Raw genomic sequence first — 20,535 nt, forward strand, 5'->3', positions numbered from 1 at the left:
AGATCTTTCCGGTTTCCAACGCATGTAATTATTTACGTTATATGAATTTGAGATGCATGAAAATAGTACCAGTGGAAAGATAAACTTAAAAAGTTTAGTTCCTTACCTTAAAGATTTTCAATGTGTTCCCCCTTGGTAACACTGCACACATCAAGCCTATAGTCAAGTTCCACTTGGTACGCGGATTTTCCGACCTCTAGATTCTGATGTTATATCTATTCACCTTACCAAAATATGAAAAGTGGCTTCCTCAGAAAACACCACCGAACGAATTAATTCATCATCGTTTCAATTAAAGTCTTCTTAATTATGCAGAAATTTCTTCGTAGCACTTTGTCCTCTGGTTTTAGGGCTTGCAGCAACTGTAGTCGGTACGGATGAAATCGCAACCGCTTGCGAAGAATCTTGCCTTAAAATCAGTGTACCATTTAAGGATTGTAGGCCCACTGGGTGGATCTGCACCAGACTTTGTTCGGTAATGCCGTTGCACATTAATAACCAATTGGTTCACATGAAAATCAAGCTCTTCTGTCTTCTATAGTAGCCATTTCGCCTCAACAATGAACAAATTTGTTTATATGCGCTATTATGAGGCAGAGTTACCAACTAGGAAAACAATGTTACCACAACGAAACTTTTTGAGTTTCTTTTTCCATTGGTGCTATTTTAATACACCTCAGATTCATAGAACGTAAATTACATGTGTTCGAAACCGAAAAAGGTCTTTTGTAGGAGCTCTGTATTATCATATCGTATCGTAGGCTTATATGTTGCATACGTAGACCTACTATAATGTCGTGTTAAATATCATAAGATAACCTCAGTGTACACTTTTCGTGGCACCGATATTGGTGATTTTATTTCGCCAGAGAACTCGATCCCAACATGTGCATCATGTGTCGCAGCACATTAATGTATACGACATATCTTAACTTATAATTGATAATATTATAATTTCTTGTTATGCCGTATATCGTATCATGTTGTAATTATATCATGTCGTATAAAAATTAATCCACTTATCATAACATTCTACATATCTATAAGCAATAAAGAGCAGTCCTATCGCTTTAATTGCATCTCGCGATACTCATATGTCTTGCCATTCCATTATGTTTTCTTATATTATATTGCATTTACATTGTTTTATTTGGACAGTTGATAAAGTTACAGTGAAACTTATCTTGACAGTTGTCTATACAAAGTATGGCATATATGAATTTCAAGTTTGTATGTAGCCAATCCTAAATCCTTTACAAGAGCAATTCTATCGCTTGTTTAGGGGCTACTTCAACAAAATAATGTGGAAATAGTTATTCAGTCTCGTGTACTTTAAATGCAGAATATTTGGTATGTTTGTCATATGTTCTCGGAATCCTTTAACGAGCCCGGGTTGGCTTGGGTACTCTTGTAATTATCCTTGTTGGCGTTTGTAAAAGTCAAGTGCCGAAGCAGATGTCTCGATGTGAATGTAGGTCAGACTCCGTCTCAAACACATTCGATGTCTGTGACAGCATTTCGTCATGACTCTTCTTCTTACTGCCTCAGAAGTTCTGCTAATTCAGGAGATTTCTACCACGCAAATCCGAAGAGATGTACACAAAAACAATTTCTACCAGATGCAAGCGTTGTTGAAATCTTAAAGTTTGTTCTTTTCCCTACGCCTTTGTTTTAATGCTTATATATAAGCATATAATAATAATAATAATAATAATAATAATAATAATAATAATAATATGTTATTGCCTGTTTGGGCTTGGAAAACTATTTAAACTCGGTTCATTATCCAGATCTGCAAAGAAAATAATTTATAAAACTATTCTAAGACCAGTGGTTACATATGCTAGCGAAGCTTGGGTTTTAACAATAAATAATGAAAATATGCTAGCAGTTTGGGAAAGAAAAGTCCTGAGAAAGATATATGGGCCCCATTTTGAAAATGGTCAGTTTAGAAGTAGAACAAATAAAGAACTAATTGAACTGTATGGAGAACCGAGTATAGTTTCCTTCATTAAGAAAGGCAGACTTAGATGGTTGGGACATCTTGAACGTATGCCAGAAGGCCGACTACCTAAACGGGCATTATATGGACACCCAGGAGGATCAAGGAAGAGAGGAAGACCAAGGCTGAGGTGGCTTCAGGATGTGGGGGATGATCTGCGGAGAGTTGGATGCAAGAGATGGAGACAACGGGCTCAAGATAGAGATTAATGGTTTCTACTGATTAAGGAAGCCCAGGCCCTTCATGGGCTGTAGTGCTAATAATGAATGAATGAATAATATGTTATTATTCTATACTGTGGATACTTTATCGTTGTAAAAATTGTTGTTGCGATGGTAAATCAGGAAATAAAGAAACATTTAAAAAGTCAAACCCTTTAATAACATTTACATGATACCCTTCCGTCCCTAATTTCGATACACTTAGTCTACCGCCTAATGAGCTTCTAGATTCTGTCCTGGAAGATTCTTTTCGGTTTGATGCGCAGCCACTCTTCACCTTCTGATTTGATAGAACTAGTATCTTCTCAAGTCTTGTTTTAATGGGCCAGAAAGGAGATCAATCATTGGATGATTAAAGAACTGAGAACTAGATACTGAATACACTGGTTTCTTTTGTTAGTCGTGTACGCTCCAGCATTGTCTTTTAGCGAATCGCACCTTTTGAAGTTTCCCACGCCTCTGGGATTTTATTTTCGGCTTCAGATATTACAATAGTTTACAGTATCCGTAACTACATATTGTTTCACTTTTAGACTTGAAGTGAATCAATATTAGATCTTTCTTATTCCAATAATTTCCCTGCAGAAGGCTGAGCCTTGAACTTCGTTGTTGTTGGCGATGGCGCACGTTACTAAACTAAACTTTGCGGCTTATTCTCTAATTAGTATAACGGATCACTGCCTCTCATCAATGGTAACCAAATTAATCAGAGACGAATTTTCTTCAGTCTGAGAACGCTCAAAATGTTGTCAAATGTCCAAATGTTCCGGTTTGTGTACTTTTGTCAAATAAAATTACTGTTCTTATTCTTATTCACGTAGATCCGTTATGCTCGTATGTTGGAAACGACTGTGCATAGTAGATTATCTGACTTGAGAAATGACAGTGTAAAAAAAAAATAATAATAATAATAATAATAATAATAATAATAATAATAAATACTCTTACAAATAAACTTTTCAAAAGATCCTATACCACTCAGAAAATTGTGGATAGGTAACAGACATGAAGGTGAATTTAATAGTCTACAAAAATGATCTAACGCAAGAAAAAACTGCCAGAAATATCCTGAAATCTGTATTTCAATTGTCATATGCCAGAATTTTGGTGCTCACGTGCTTGACGTGAGACTCTGTGGTCTCAAATCCTATAGATCAATAAATGTGAGAATTCTGCCTTCGAACTTCCAAATCTGGATTTCTATTGGAAGTAGGGTGGACATTTTCTTCTCAAGTGTTCAACGTGAGTACTAGAACTCACTGATATAGTTAAATTGCGACTCCAAAATTACATCACTTTACCTCTTCCTATAGCGTAAAGAGCCATATACACGCAGAGACTTACTTGGAGTTAAGTCTGTACAAATCTAACTACAAAGGCAAGTCCCCTCGTGTATGTACTTGGACAAAAAGTTACGACTTTTGGCTTTGAGATAAGTACAGAATTCTGCGACTGCTTGAATTTTTCCGACTTTACCGCTCTCCAAATTACGCGGGAGAAAGAGTGAACATAGAAACGAGCGATACTGCGAGCATGTAGTCGAAATTTCGTCATTGTTTCGTTTTAAGCAGCTTTCCGTAGCGAAATGTCGGCAAGCTGTGAAAGTACAGATTTGAGAAACCATTCTCACGCATTTCTGTGAACGTAGCACCATGAAGTAATATTTTTCGAGTGAGGGAATTTCTTCACGGATAATTATTGATTTCAACGAACTCTAAAGACTATTTTGTGCGAGATCGTGCGTATTTGCTTGTTTTCCGCACAGAACCAATACGCTGTAAGTGTGAAATACCACATTCAGTATTCCCAACGTAACACACATAACAATTTCCCTCTTCTTACCGCTTAAGCGCGACATTCATTTTACTGCTTTAGGCTTTTAACATATTATTTTTAGAGACGTTTAACATAGTAGTAATTATAAATTGGAAACTTATCACTGCAATTTCACTTAAATTGCAATGTTAATTTTTGTTTTTAAATATTTGCAAAAATTAAGTAAAGTCTACTACTCCACGAAACTTATTGCATTCCTGATACAAGTAACATTAAGGAAGCAGTGAAAAAATCAACAAGATTCCAGATGCCGATGTTATTACTGCAATATGTTATATAAATAATATTGTTAAAATATTAAAATGAAAAATAAATCATTACATAACCTTACCGTTTGTTTTAAGTTCGCATTTATAGATTGGGGGAAAAAAAGACAGACGTATATCACGGCCTGCTGGAGTATAGTAAACACAGAAAACATTTTATAGCAACAATGTTGAAGAAAGATATTTTGGTTTTCCGAAGTTGCCGTCATTAAACAGAAACCAACATGGAGATTTCATTGCAACTAATTAGAAATTCGTCTTTCAGGTATGTAATAAACGATCTTCGCACAAAATAATGTACGATACACGAGCTTTTTCAATCTTTTCCTCGACCATGAAAACGTCAACATACCGCTCTTGTAACGTATATTACTATTATGGACTGTAAGTGTGAGCATGTATGGACAATCATCCAATTCAGATATAACTGCTTCAAGTAAATCTGTAAAGATAGATAAGTCTCGGATAAGTCTTCGCGTGTATTCGACCCTTTAGACAAATAAAATTGTAACTGCAATATTAATATATATATATATATATATATATATATATATATATATATATATAATGGAACATTTTATACTATTTTCAGAACCGAGTTTTTGTGTCTTACAGTTTGCAGTAAAAACTTGGTTTTTGTGGGTCAGTTTCCGTTTAACTTTCGAGGAAGGAAGTGGTTTCTGCCTGATGTGAAAGGTTCTCTTGTTAGAGGACGAAATATCTCCTTTAACGAAAATCCAGATTGTTCCTATACTAAGATATTTGTGTGTATGTAACCAATTTAATGCTCCGAATATTTACATTCTACAAGTCATAAAACTAAATAATCGGGTGACGCATAGGATTTCTGGGCCCGTATGCACTGATGCTCATTACAAGGCGTAGGCCTAATAACTACTGTGAAATGGATCTGTAGACATCCTGAGTTGCGAGGCTGGACGAACGACCGGTTGTAAATATATTTCAATTTACCTGGCGGCAGGCTATAAAGTAAAAGACCGGCATCTCATCTGACTTGATTCGCATTTACTGGAAGACGCGGATGAGTAAAAGTCAGGCAACATTTATCGTACAACTCGGGGATCACATATTTGCATGCGCTGTTGAAATTATGTAAAGAGCGCCAGTGAACTTAAGGTAGGGGGGACGCGTGCGCAGAATCGCAAAAGACAAGCATGCATACAAACGAAGCTTGAAGGAGAGCTAGCTATTCCCTGCTGCCGTCGCGTGTTCAGTGCCAGAGCGATTCCCGCACTCCGATTGAGTTGATGCTTGCGGTGGGCAAGACTGGAGGGTGGAAGTATTTCTCAGCATTACATATTACAAGTTTCATCCTAGTCTTCCTTTAATTTTGTCACCGAAAAATATGTTTTATGGGCAAAGTGTAGAAGATTTTCTGATGTCTGATGGCGATGAATAGAGCCAGTCGACTGATTCTCTGTATAAAGCTTACGGTATTTCCTCAGATGTGAGACGAAAAACGCTTCACGGCGAGATTCACTAACATTGAAGGCGTGGACGCGGCAAATATTTTAAAATTTGTAGGAGGAATAATGATTTTTCAAAATTAAATTTAAATTGACAACAATTTTAATAATTCATAGCATTTTGGGCCAAATGTTATGAAATGTTATATAATAGCTATTTATATGCAGCATGATAACTGTTCAAATTCTCAAAGATCTAACTTAAACGGCTAAGAAAATTAGAATTTCACCTCAGTGTATAGGCCTACTTAAAGTTTCTGTTAACCTTTCTAGATTCAGTAGGATTCAGCTAACATGAAGGAAGGAAAAGATTGAAACTTGCCTACAAATACTGAGGACGCTAGCCTACTGAGCGGTGACAGCTGTGCCCCCCTTTCCATTATTGCAAAATTTTGCAGTCGCAATCAGTTAATGACAAGAAATCACTGAGAATCGTGAAACCGACGACGCGACGCCTGAATTGTCGAATGTGGCATTGGTCATCTATCTGTGATCACGTGCGACACATCCGAATGAAACCTGATAACTGCGAACAGTCGGTGTTAAGGTCTGTCGCTAAGAAAAGTTGTTTATTAGAAGGCACTCTGGACAGCCCTGGCGTCGCCACTGGTGGCAGGTTCCCAGCGTCGTGTAACTTGAGCTAATGCGATAGCTGACCACTTGTAGCCATGCTGTCTGGTCGTGGAATCTCCCTTACAACAGTTAAAGGCTGGTTAGTTATTGCATGGCGGCCTTAAGCGGTATTTCTCTTCCCTCCCACTTTCCCCCTCTCACAGTCCATCCCCGCACTGCTCCAATTCCCCTCTCTTACTACGTTACAACTTACTCCGGCCTACTCCATCCAAACCGACTTGGATGCTTAGCTTTTCATTTCTCGATTAGTGTACAATCGCATAGAAAATCTAGTGCAACGTTCCCACGAGAAGAGCTTTGTCAAAAATATGCTGTTTTCATGTTTCCGTTAGCCAAGAAATCAGCGTACCGAAGACCCGGGCTCAACTTTTAAGTTTTAGTGCATAAAGACACCTCTATCCTGGAATTCTGATTTACTTGGTTGCCTCTGTCATTATACGAATATTTCTGTTATACGAACGAACAGTTTTGGAATAGATCTTCCAAGTCCTTGGTTGAAACTGTCATATTAACATTTCTGTATAATCTATTATCATAAAAGTCATGTAGATACCATTTTTTCAGCTATTGGGTTAGCACCGTCATACAAACATTTTTCAGTAATATTTTATCATAAAATGGTGTTGGAACTGTCTATTCAGATACTTGGTTACTACGTCATGATAATATTTCAATTCATTATAATGAAATGGCTTTGTGGCCGTTTTTTCAACTATTTGGCTACCACTGTCCTAGCAACATTTTCCTATAATTCATTGAAATGAAGTGCTGCTGAGGCCCTCTTTTCAGCTGCCTGGTTACCATTGTCATGCTAATATATTTTAACAAAATGACATCGGAATGGTCTTTCCAGCTACTGAATTATCATTGTCACTATAATACATTATAAAAGGTGTTGGGACCGTTTTTCCAGCTACTTTGGTAACATGTTTTTGAGTATTACCTCATCAACGAAATGTGTTCTTTAGAATTGCGTAGAATATGTAATAGTATTTCTTGTTCCAAGCAATGTTTTGAATTCTTTATGTAAATTTATTAATAATTTATTTCATAAAATATAATGTCGTGATGGAATTAATGGATTAAATCAAATTACAATTCGAAAAATCTTAACATACTCTTCAATTAACCATATAGGATCATTTTTACGCATACCACATAATGATATATGCACGCCTGCATATTTTAAATGGATATTGGATACATATGTTTTAAAATTACGAATCAAATCATAATTTCAGAATTAAAGTTAATTACTTCAGGAATGTATGTGGACTGTACGAGAAGAAACTTTTCTGTTGTCATATTATGTGAAAAGTCATTTATATGTAGCTCTTCTTTAATTTCCAACTTCAGAATATCCCGATGTGCATCGAGAGTAGTGACGTCACTCTTGCTCCTTAAATACGCCCATTACTAACTGTATGGTGGACTTGAGAGAAGTGACACTTGTTGAATGTGGCGGGTCTGTAAGGGTGCTCTGCTCGCTTTTTGTGAACTCGCCGCCCCTGGACATCATTATACCGCGCTATTAGCATTCTTTCTTTTCGGCATTGTTTTAACGACGTTATAATAATCCAAATAAAATGAAACTTTTTATTCCGTAACGATTAATTTCAGCCATCTCTCTGCATAAAAGTAGTCTGTCTCAATCGTTAACAAATACAAAATTCATTTAAAAATATATTGTTACTACTATATACTTGCAGTTGTGGACATCTGAATATTGGATATACATTACACGACGTTTTATAAATTCTAACGTTTATGTAACGTTTATCAAGTTTATTCAGATGTAGAAGGAGTTTGGATGAGTGTGGATTTTCATTTTAAAAAATGAATTAATAAAAAAATGACGATCACTACATTACGTTGTGAAGTGTGTTTCGTATGACAAAGTATATCCGCTGTTTATCCCGGTTTTCCGTAGTTAAAATTTGTCTCTGAGGTAGGTACTGTACAAATGTTCACCGCAAAATTTAGGGCTCAAGTTTTAGGAATATATTTCTGACGCCAATGCAAAGCCACAGAGAAAGAACAGAATATGTTAGTATGGAATTATAAAATGAAGTGATTAACAAGTGTAGAAAACCACAACATTGAGGTTTTATAATATTTTACCCAACACAGTTTTGAAATATGGAAGTAACATTTGTGTTTAAAATGAAGAGTACAGATAATTGGAGCTGCTCAATGCGCTTCTTATGGCAATTTTTAATATGTACACATTTATAGCACTAATTAAGCACCCACTTGCGAGAAAAATTAAAAGTTGGACAAGTAGGTATATGCAAAGAATTACCAATGCAATTGAATCTCAATGTGTTGTGGATAGTGATGAGTTGACCGAGTATGCAGAATAAAATTAGGCCTACTTTAAATTATGGGTATAGATTTAATGAACAGAGTCTTTAAGTTTTTACGGGACATGATAATATAATCTTAAAATCCTGTTTTTTTTTTTTGTCGACAAAGATGATGATGCTGATGCTGAATTTTGATGGGATTACGTAATATTGTATGATTTTATAGTTTTAAGTAGTAAATAAATGTGTTGGACACGTAGGCTGCAGTCCAATATGATAAATGGGACGAGTGAGCCCTGATGGCATGAGACAAGCCCAGAGTCCGTTGATCAATTGGTTCGTCTTCTGTTCAGAGCAGCAGCAGGATTGTCCTGCTTATTACTGCAGATTGTGCAGACTATCGAATTAGCTTATTCATCGGCACAGCGATGATTGCAAGGAGGAAATCGTATGCTTCTTAGAAGAGATATTCATGGCACAGGAAGCTTCTAATAGCTTACAGAAACTTATCTCAACAGTAAACGTAATTGTCCAAGACCCACCGGAGACGTGATCTTGTTATTCGCGAATTAACATTAATGCATATGTGTGATTATTATTGAGGTTCTTTTGTTTTCCACTTTTTATGCGGCTTCCTCTACGTGACAGTTCCACTATTTGTTTGCCCCTCTAAATGCTCAAGGATGAGGATCACGCGTATTTAGACAAGAACGCAAGTATGACGATCAAGTGACCATATGCGGGTTCAAATCCAGCTTCAGACATGGGTGCTTTATATTGTCTCTGGTGGAGGTGGAGATGGAGATGGATAGATATGTGACTAAGTGGATAGATGGATATATAGTTTGTAGATAGGTGGATAGATATGTAGATAGATGAATATATATGTGACTAAGTGGATTAAATGGATAGATACAGTATGTAGATAGGTGGGTAGATATGTGAATTGATTGATGGATATAATAGGTAGATGGATAGATATGAAAATAGATGAATAGGTATGTGCTCATTTATGTTAGTTTGTAAATTTAAAAAACCAGACATGGGACGTAGAAGTGTGTTTAACTATTGTTATCTATCTATTAGTTCCTCTTGAGGGGAGGGGCACGGGGTGGGGACTGCATTCGCACGTAGGCCGCTTGAGTGGGCCAATTGTACTACCGAAATGGAATGATGTACATATCCTATGCTTTCAGTCATCTTAGCTGCTACGATGTAAAGGCTGTACTGTAACACAAACTTTTACTAATCTGTTTAGCAAAATAACACTGCTGTGAATGCATAATAGTGTGTGTGTGTGTTTCTATTGCCTATCCACTTCACTTAACGTGATTCGGTTTCCACATACTGCGGATAGATAGCAGGACTATGACCTATTTTCAAGTTGCACACCACTTCGACGGGCCACGTTATGCATGATGTGCATCTGTGAAGAGTTATGTCGTGTACTAGGGTGAGTATATGTGTAAATGTATTGTAGGGAATGGATGAGGATGGTAGTGGAGGTGAGGAAGGGAGAAGGGGAAACCCGGTGCCGGCACGTAGCCTACTCCTGTCGAATAGCACCAAGAGGGCCGCCAGGCTTAACGTCTCCATCCAACGGACGAATCACTATCGTCAGTGACATATGCATCCTCTTCATATGCACTGCGGAGAGATTTAGAATTTAACCCAGGCATATTGGTGCACACTCTAGTGATTAGAAGTTGTGCACTGCCATCTCTCCTAGTCCGCAGGTAGAAATTTTACATGAAAATTATACATTTACTAAACTGACGGAGCATCAACAAACTCTATTCTTGGGGCTACTTAGTAACCTATTGGCCTATAATGAAGGAATAGGCCTACGCAAAGCTCTTGAAAAAAATTAAATTTATTCTACCTTTTGAATGCAAAATATGTAAGAATTGCGCAGTATTTGCAATTCTAAAAATGTGATCGTGCAAAAAAAAATTGAATGCAATACACATGAGTTAAATGCGAGCAGAATCGCGGAAATAAGAAAGACTCGACTTCATCCCGTCTTTTATAATTTTTCCTCGATTCTGTTATAATGCACTTACCATCCTTCTATCGCAATGTACTATTAGTTAACTGGACCAAAAGAGGCCCGAACAATATGATTGTGACTTAGCTGGAGAAGTGATGTGTAAGAATGTGATCGTGGACAATGTGACAAATCTATTAATGTGGTAACTTTTCTCCATTTTTTTTCTATGCCTTTGTGGCCATTTCGAACGTCGAGTTTATTTTAATTCTCTAATCCACGTCAGATAGTTGCACAATGTGGCCCTCCCTGCCTGTGAGGTCAGCACCATGCAGGACCACTGCCAGGACTTCACAGGGCAATCAGAGGACTGGATACACACATTTTCCAGTGGTGTGAAGATTAACTTCTTCATTAACTACTCAGGGAATCGAACCAGGGCGTACCACTGACACAGTATGGCAGACTATTATAGTGGTAATTAATTTGGTATATTTAATGAGGATCATATGATTTTTGTTCATTAGTAATCAAATTAATTTATAAATAATATTATTCCATGTCTTTTGCTACACAGGTACATGCTGAAGGGCGCTGTAGTGGAAGTCGCAGAGCGGCCGTTGCTAAGGTACAGTGCCTCCTGAAACACTAATGTAATCAGGTTCCAACTCGTTGAACCAGATCACTAGATTATTAACCTTACAAATTAATGCATACAGTGCGGCGTTGTCAAGTTGTGTGCAGGCAAAAATTAATATAATACGCAGCACAGTATGGGAGGTCTTAAATAGCTCCAAGGAAGAAAAAAAAAAGTGGAAGAAAGAAAGAGGAAGAACGAGATGGAGTGAAAGGGATGGGAACAGCTTTAATCATAAGTAGGGAATAAACGTAATACCAACAGACGACTGGAAGCACAGGCTTATTTCAATATTAGGTACACATCCGATACACGGTGCCCCGGGGCGCGATTCAGATGGACAATATACTGCATTTTCCACACTGCCTGGCCACGGTAATGTATGCTTGCATGCTCTGATGTTAATTGCTTCGCTAACCAGCGCTAAGATGCGAGGAACTAATAATTTATATATCCTGTGAGCTTTACATCGATTGCGATTTGCGACGTCGCGCGTCGGTAGGATTCCCACGCCGGACACTCGAATTCAGTTCTCGCCCACAATTTATGGTCGTAAAATCTAATGAGATTTTGTGTCGTGTGCTTAGCTGTAGAAATAAGGAAACAGAATTAGAGGTCATTCAAAAGGAAGTTATATTTTGACTCTTTTACTCTAAATAGCGCATTTGTGTTCGTGAAGCAATAAGTTTTACTTGTTCGATATTTTACAGTGATGCCGCAAAAATTGATTTAGAGATTTTCATGGATTACAGAAGATAAGTGAGGAATAGGCTACAATTTTAAGATTTCACTACAAAAAAACTCGGAAATATAACATCAGGATAATAATGCTTTTAATGGATCTTCATTAGAACAGATCACAAGCTTTAAATACAGCATCTAGGATGTGAGATCACTTGTAATGACACTAATGAAAGTAGAACTGCGTAAACTTCCACGTTTCAGCAGATAATGTGGCACCATAAATACAATACCGAAAGGCAAGTGAAAGAAACAAACTTAAATAAAACTTTATACAGTAAAACAGTACCAGTTCTGTTGTAAGAATCGGAGACTTGGACGATGACACACAGCGATGCAAAAATAACTGTAAGTTACTGAAATGGGATTCCTTAGATAAGATAGACTAGACTCGACAAAATTTAGAACGAAGATATAAGGACTGTACTACGAGTAAATGTATTATCGCCAGAGAAAGAAATTCACCACTACAGACAACAGTGGACTGAGCATTTAGACAATATATAGCAGCTGTGTCCCTTGAAGAATCCTGAATAGTAGACAGAAGGGAAGAAGTGATCCGTGGAGACTAAGGAAATGATGGACAGACTTAAAGTGAGTTTGTAACGGGCTAGAAAGTCACATCGGCGCCACAACCACCACAGACACCACTACAACTACTCTTAAAACATTATTATTATTATTATTATTATTATTATTATTATTATTATTATTATTTTGTTAAGTTTATTTATAGACTCTTTAACATCTGTGGTCATATCGCGTGTTTTAGGTTCTGTGAGTATACCAGTACGCCGTTTTCGCTATTGTTGAGTTCCTGTTTCTATTGTGTGTTGTAGGTGGCTTGTGTTCATGTAACTAATTATAGATTTTGATTAACGTTTATGATATTGATGATTGAAGCGGTGTTGAATCATGGCATGTAAATTTCCAATCCGACATTTATCCTTTGTGACATAAGGAAACCATGAAAAAGAAAAACCCCGGTCAGATTGGTCGGCCACGGGATTTGAACCCGGGACCTCCCGAATGCGAGCCTCAAACACTATCGTCTGAGCCAACTCGCTCGCTTATTATTGTTATTATTATTATTATTGTTATTATTATTATTATTATCATTATTATTATACAAAAGTGTGAAATATAGAGACGATGTAATTTTATTCTTTTTGTAATATTTTACTTAAACTTCAGAGGTATTCATATACAATTATGATGATGGTGAAGAATATGATCAATTTTTTAAGTTGTAAAATTAAATAATCCTCGAAAGAGGTGAGCCAATATCATTAAAAATCGAAGAGTTTTTTTTTACAAAAAAAATTATAACCTAAAATAAATATTCACAATAGAGGAATAAAAGTGTCTAGGATTGTCTTTGAATAATTGTTAAAATTAAATGTGATTCAAATAAAAGTCAAGGATTAATTCTGTTCGCAATAAAGGTTTAATTCAGTAGATGCACTCTAAAGGGGATATTAAACGATGGGCACTGCTTACAAATGATGTTTTTATAAACGTCTTAATTACGTTCTATTTTATTTAAGGACTAGCTATGCCCGTGCGCTTCGCTCCACTTGTTAGAGATAAATATTATTGACTCACATTATATTTTCAGATACAGCTTTAGTGAATAATAGCTTATTATAAGCTATAGGCCTAAGTCTTTTACTCTTGAATTTTTCAAAGTTGTATTTAAAACTATGAATGTAATGGAGTGAAGAATTCAATGTGGAAATTTTATTTGTAAGATATTAATTCCGTGACATCTTGGAGAATGAAATTTTGTAGTAGTATCAGCTCTCTATCCGTGACTGTTTAGTCATCCCTTCCAGTGATAAAGCGTAATTTGTTACATTAAATAACTGTTATTGGCTTATGGAACAGCAGCATGATTTGTTTAAAAATCGAAGTACAGTGTATGTTGTGCGATTAATGCTCAAAGGATTATTGGATCAATATTTTTTGAAGACAGTATAGGTAACATTGGAAATATTTAACACCATTTTTTGCCAAGTTTACCGAGAAAGAAAGTCATTGTACGTACTGTATGTTATGTCAGTGCACACAACTTCAGTCATTCTGTAAGGGAAGACACTAATCCTCGGATTTTGTGTCTCAGAAGGGGACGTCGTGACCGGGAATCCCATACCAAGCAGTCAATTCCAAGGACGATTATATAAGATTATAATATAATCTTGATTATAAGCGTACAGATGTTTTAAAATGATACTTTAAAACAAAATCGTCGTTAATTTTTTTCATTAAACGTCACTTGTAGATGTTAGTCTGTTAGCTGAGCTTGCTGAATGGCTAGTATGCATCAGATTCCAGGTCAGCGCTCCACAACTTCACTTTTTTTTGAGAAAGTGCCTCAACAAAATAACATGCATTATAATGTTGATGATATATCTGTGCCGACGGACGTTTTCGGAACTAACGCTCTGCTGTGCATGATGGCATTTGGTCGCCATAGAAACACACTGCTGTTGATGCCCTGCTTATAAAAGTGCGCTCGTAATATCAAATGAATGACATAGCATTGAGAACTAAATTGCAAGCTATAACAAAAGAAAAGAGTTCTGCACTAATTTCGTAGTATGGGACTTTTTATAATTTTTTTCACATTGTAGGATATATTGTCTATTGAGCAAGTAATGTGACGTTGCAGAAAGACTTCGACAAATAGCCTATTCTGCCTGCCTGTCTGTCTGTGTACAGTGATATCTTCTAAATTGTTGGACGAATTTTGTTCATATTCAGTATTTACGTGCCCTTTCTATCGGGAATTATGCATAAGGGATATGCTTTTCCAGAAACTATTTGAAAACTTGTATAAAATGGTGATTTACTTGTAATCCAATTATTTTTCTTTTATACATAACATAAAATGACAGAACGAAATAATGGGGCGATGTGCGCCCGACCCTCGTCTTTGCTTTGGAGAAATTAATTAACATTTTGCTATCTATCCAGACAAAATATTATGTGAGTGATTCCTTTGGGGAGTTAACGAAACTCTCGTCTTCACGGCACTAGAGCAGTAAGGATATGTTTTTTTCTGGAATGACAAAGTGTGGGCCTAACGTTATAGTATCTTTCTTAAAGGTAAAAGAAAGACATCCCCTTTACACGCAAGAAGGCGCTTGGGGGAATGGAGATACAGCTCCATACTTTCATGACTTCGGCACTAGAATGAGGTGTTGTGGTCAGCACCACCCTCCAACCGCCGTTTACCACCAGGAAAGATTGGTACTCAATTTGACAGGAGGTTGACTGAACCTTGGGGCACTGCTGGAAGGCTTGGCAACGAGAAAAACTCCGTCACCACCCGGGATTAAAAGTACCTTTCTTGCTAGATATACTTTTAAATTCTGACGAGATTGCAGGACCTTTATGATTCGCTATTGTCGTTCTTTGCGGTCAGTTGAGAAGACCACCTTTGTATTCTACAGCTAATATTTTCCTCTTGAGGAATTTACTTGACAAGTAAGAAATACTTTCTCAATCTCATTTTAAACGTTTTAACGTCTTTCAGTACTAGAAGCGATCGAAAAGCTGCGTGGGGAATTTTATTGCATACATCAACTTGAACTGTTAATTTTATATTTACTTAAACATTTTATTTTTTGCAATTAAAAATTATTGTCGAAGAAAATTAAATTGGAAAGATGATGTACGAATTAATTATTGTAATTTCTCCGATAATGTTGGTCTGATGTTTTCGCATTAAAGTCTTAGCATGCTCAGCAGTAATAATATTGTACAATATGCACTTAATAATGCATACCTGACTGTGAGTAGTGGCCTTAAATCATAAGTATACCTGTCCTCCTTTACTTAGTGCATTTCCAGAACTTCAGAACTGAGCGTATTCTGCAAGCACGTAGTTCCGAAATCTTGAAAAATTCAAGTTTCCACCAGCATTTTGAAATCATAAATTCTGATCACAATTTCAGAAATGCTGTCGAATCTATGAAAAGACACAAATAGTCACAATACCAGGTGTGATCTCATTCGAAAATAACTTTTATGCTTGACCATGCCGAAATGTAGTAATTATACACCTGGTAGCAGACCTTTAATGCATGTCATTAAAGTACACCTACTCATTAAAGGTCAGGTCTTTCAGCCAATGACGACTCAGGTTACAACTGTTCAGCCAATGACAGGTCAGCTTTCTACCGTTATAAAACCGCAAGTATCGATTATTCTCGGACATGCAATCGAAAGAGAATTAGCGAAAAGTCACGGAGGCTGGAAATCCAATACTGTCGCAGAAGGTTATGTTCTGTTACTATAATAATTAGCGTTAATTGTAAATAATATTCAAATAAATTCAATTTGTCATCTCGTTTTTCAATGTCTAATTTAATTTGAATGTTATCTCTGTAGGTTCTTATGGCCTAGCAACGTCAATGTGCACATCTGTTCCTCTGAAAAAAACAATACTTTCGCGTCTGCGCACATCTCACAACATACTGGACATTGCTCCAGGTCAGATACAATAAAATTAATAATATCAAGTTAGAAATATGGTCGAGCATAAAAAGTCGTATGAAACTCGCCTCGTATGAAAATTATGAAACTCGCTTGCGCTCGTTTCATAAATATCCATACTCACTTCTTAATTACCTTCATTATAGGCTCGTTGTATAATGTACTATTACGGAATTTCGAAAATAACTTTTATAGAATTTCATAAATGTATAGAATTGAACACGTCCGCGTGCTCTGCTTGGCAGGAGCCGGACGCGTCCGTCGCATCGCCGTGGATGCACCACTGTATAATGGCGTACTCCACACATTCATATATTTTAAGAAGCGTGGTGTACGTTCGAGATGTCTTTTACCTTTAGCACTGCAACATGGCCGCTAGTGAAATAATTATAACTCCAAGGTTACATTCCATTCGCGCAGACGTCGGGCAAAAATCTTCCCTTACTAGAGTAATTAGGAAGCAAGGGTATAAAAAATAAATACAGAACAAAAGAACACAAAAAGGAACACCCCGAAAAAAAGAAAAGAATAGCTCAGTTAAAAGTCGGCTTTGGTACATATATACACCGTCCTGATTATGTTTTATACTGGCCAGGCTATAAATCATCTTTATATGTTGAGGGCATTCCACGGGCTTAGCTGCAGCGCTCTGCCTAAGGCCACATATTAGTTTACACCTCGCTGCAGTACGGCGAGGATTGTCCAGGCTCCATGAAGCTCCCGATTTGTTGGAATTAAAATTCTCGTCCAGAGTATCGGGTTCAATTCTCGACAACAAAGAAGAGGTTATTTCCATACCATACGGACTTATTGGATGACCCTTGTATGAGGTACTCGCGTGTTGTTATGTACTGGCAACGTAACCGGTGGAATATCCAATGTTGGCTTGTCACCCTCACAGACGTGGACATGGAAAATACTGGAAGATCCATGATTATGATGAAAACGATTATTATATATATTATTTTAATGTACCGAGGTACATATGATATTTCCATGCAGATATTCTGCGTCATCATACGATGAAAGAGTAATGGAACGGAGAAAAATTCTCTCCGGCGCCGGGATTTGAACCCGGGTTTTCAGCTTTACGTGCTGATGCTTTATCCACTAAGCCACACCGGATACCCACCCCGGCGTCGGACAGAATCGTCTCAGCACATGTGTGGACTTCAGTCCTATGTTCATAGACATCTATGACGTAGTGCAGAGGGCGGCCACTAGACGGAACCCAAGAGTTGAAACTTAATCTGAGACGATTCTGTCCGACGACGGGGTGGGTATCCGGTGTGGCTTAGTGGATAAAGCATCAGCACGTAGAGCTGAAACCCTGGTTCAAATCCCGGCGCCGGAGAGAATTTTTCTCCGTTCCATTACTTTTTCATCGAACGATTATGTTTATAGATTATATTATTATTACTATTATTATTATTATTATTATTATTATTATTATTATATCCCGGATTTATTTACAAATGGCGTGTTGAATACAGCTTTCTCGAACATACGCATACGCAGTACTTGTTATAAATAAAAAAAAATCATTGACTTAGGGGAGAGTCGGGTAGTATCGGACATCGGGTAGTATCGGACAGTGCATTTCTTTCATCTACCACCATACGGTAGTACCTGAATGACATGGTTACTTTCTCTATGCGACATCACAGAAATGTAACCATGTCACTCAGGTACTATCATCGTGTGGTAGATGAAAGAAACTCACTGTCCGATATTACCCGATGTCCGATACTACCCGACTCTCCCCTAAATCTATTATATAGAATTTTCAGTAGTCTTCCTCAAGATATTAAGAATCATAAGATAACCAAAACCCTGCATTATTTAAGGTAAAACTAAAAAATTACTTAATATCTCACACTTTCTATTCTGTAGTTGAATTCTTGACAGTCTAAAATTTGTATGTGGTCATGCTATTGCGAGTTACTTATTTAATATGATTTGGACACTTTAATGACTATACATTACTTTTCTTTCTCTTAAAGTAAGATACTTTGAAGCCTAAATTAATTATTAGTAATATGACTGCAGATTTTGCTTCTAATGGTTCCTGTTCAGAATTTTGATTTTGGTTGAAGAGTAACTGAATATAAACTATATGTTTGTTGCTTTTGAAGCTGTATTTCTTTTTGTATCTTTCATATACTCGAATTCACTTGCGTTGTATTCTTAATGTTGCGGTCTGTGTATAACTCCAAACTATATTTAGCCGCATAATGGAATTTGGAATGTCTGGTTTATTTGTACATGAGTTTAACTGGAAACAAACTTCGCGCGTGGTCCGTCAGATATATTTGTCAGACCTTGTGGCGCTTGAAAATCTCTCACTATTCGATATGATGAGCTGAAGGAGAGGCATCATGAGTAAAAGCTTTCATCTCACCAGCTCTGTCTACTGTATGTTACACTATAGCGAATGGCTTAATGGGCAAAATGAAGTTGAACATGCCCTTATAACACATTCTCCTACATAGTTTTTTAAAATACTTTTCACATTTACAGAAAATTTCATTACAAATTCTCGTGGTGATCTTGTATTTTATTTACGTTGAACATTTAAATTTGGAAGCAAGCTTGTTAACGTAATGATCAAATGATCATGCGTAATTGAAAGTGACCATCTTGAAGGTGAGACATACTTTTTCATTATACTTCGCATCAATTCAGTTGCGTTCTCATGTCGCAAACAGTAGTACCGTTTACAGACTCTTCTTTTTGTGTTGTTACTTAATATGCACCGAAATAATAAGATGAACTTTCGTTTCTGGATTACACACAAAAATAACATTATCTATAATCTCAAAATCAAGGCATTTGACTTCGTTTATAAATTGTGCGGTTTAAGAAGATGTAATTAATTTTTCACAAATTTATATTAAGTAGCCATTTATATATTGCAGTTTATTTTAATCCTAATTTATATTTAATAAAATCGATATTTAAAATTGAAATAAACTTGAAACATGTCAGCCGTATATTGAGACTCAATCCTTTTGAGACTCATCTTTAAGACGTTGATTCTCCTACGTGTTAACATGTATTTATAAGGGACAATAAGTCTTTTCGTAATGAGCCCATTCTATCTACCCTGTTCTCCGATAAACGTGCTCCCCTGTGTTGAACTACGGACTTCTAAACCTTGGGCTGAATTCGCAATGAAAAGTATGAAATGTAATCCTTTAATCCAGTGGTACTCATTACGCGGCCCGGGGGGTCACATGCGGCTCTCTAAGACATTTATTACGGCCCTTCAACTTATATTACGGTTACTACTCTTTTACTGAGAAATATTTTTTAATTTCTGTCATAATGTGGACCTGGAAATACTTTGGAGTAACGAATACATTTTAAAATAGTGCGAAGGTTTTTGGTAGATATTTGCACCGTGCCTGCAGCCCTGGAGAGCAGCTCTCACTAATAGTTTCAAAAATCTCTCAACAAGCTGACAATACGAAAATTTATCAATCTATAGGGTGATCCGTTTGGATATGGATAAAATAAAAACACCATAAAACATTTACTACTGAACTTTATTTGTTGAAAATTTGTGCATACAACACTGAAAGATGAGAGATTCCTCAGAGCTCAACATGACTCCCATTGCGCACCCTGCACAACTCATAACGGTGATGCAATTCAGCCCATGTCCGTTGTAACATAAGAGGGCTGATTTGTTGAAAATCTTGAGTAATTTTTACTCTCAGATCATCAATGTTCCTGTGTTTCTGTGAATAGACAATGTCTTTAACAAAACCTCACACGAAGAAGTCAGGCGGGGTTAGATCTGGGGAGTTTGGGGGTCAAGCCAAGAGATAGCTGCTTCTCGTACTGGGTTTCGCCTGCGACCTCCTGCACAGAACTCGTTTCTACAATGTTCGATACCACAACATTATGAAATCGT

The 20,535-nt window shown here is 36.8% G+C and overlaps 2 protein-coding genes across 15 annotated transcripts in view; one reads left to right on the plus strand and one right to left on the minus strand.

Moving 5' to 3' along the window:
• The window catches only part of Atg10 (Autophagy-related 10), a 656,137-nt gene that overhangs the window by 172,354 nt on the left and 463,248 nt on the right, over positions 1–20,535 (plus strand). For 3 of the 4 annotated variants that reach the window (XR_011329775.1, XR_011329776.1, XM_069813034.1), the window contains exon 3: positions 11,316–11,366. The exons of the other annotated variant lie outside the window; for it this stretch is intronic. The gene's annotated coding sequence lies outside the window, so the exon portion shown is untranslated. The remainder of the gene's footprint in view (positions 1–11,315; positions 11,367–20,535) is intronic. 4 annotated transcript variants of the gene reach the window in all.
• LOC138691226 (protein vein-like) overlaps positions 1–20,535 on the minus strand; it is a 411,186-nt gene that overhangs the window by 151,148 nt on the left and 239,503 nt on the right. The window lies entirely within an intron of this gene.

The sequence above is a fragment of the Periplaneta americana genome, chromosome 16 (genome assembly GCF_040183065.1).
Source record: "Periplaneta americana isolate PAMFEO1 chromosome 16, P.americana_PAMFEO1_priV1, whole genome shotgun sequence".
NCBI lineage: Eukaryota > Metazoa > Arthropoda > Insecta > Blattodea > Blattidae > Periplaneta > Periplaneta americana.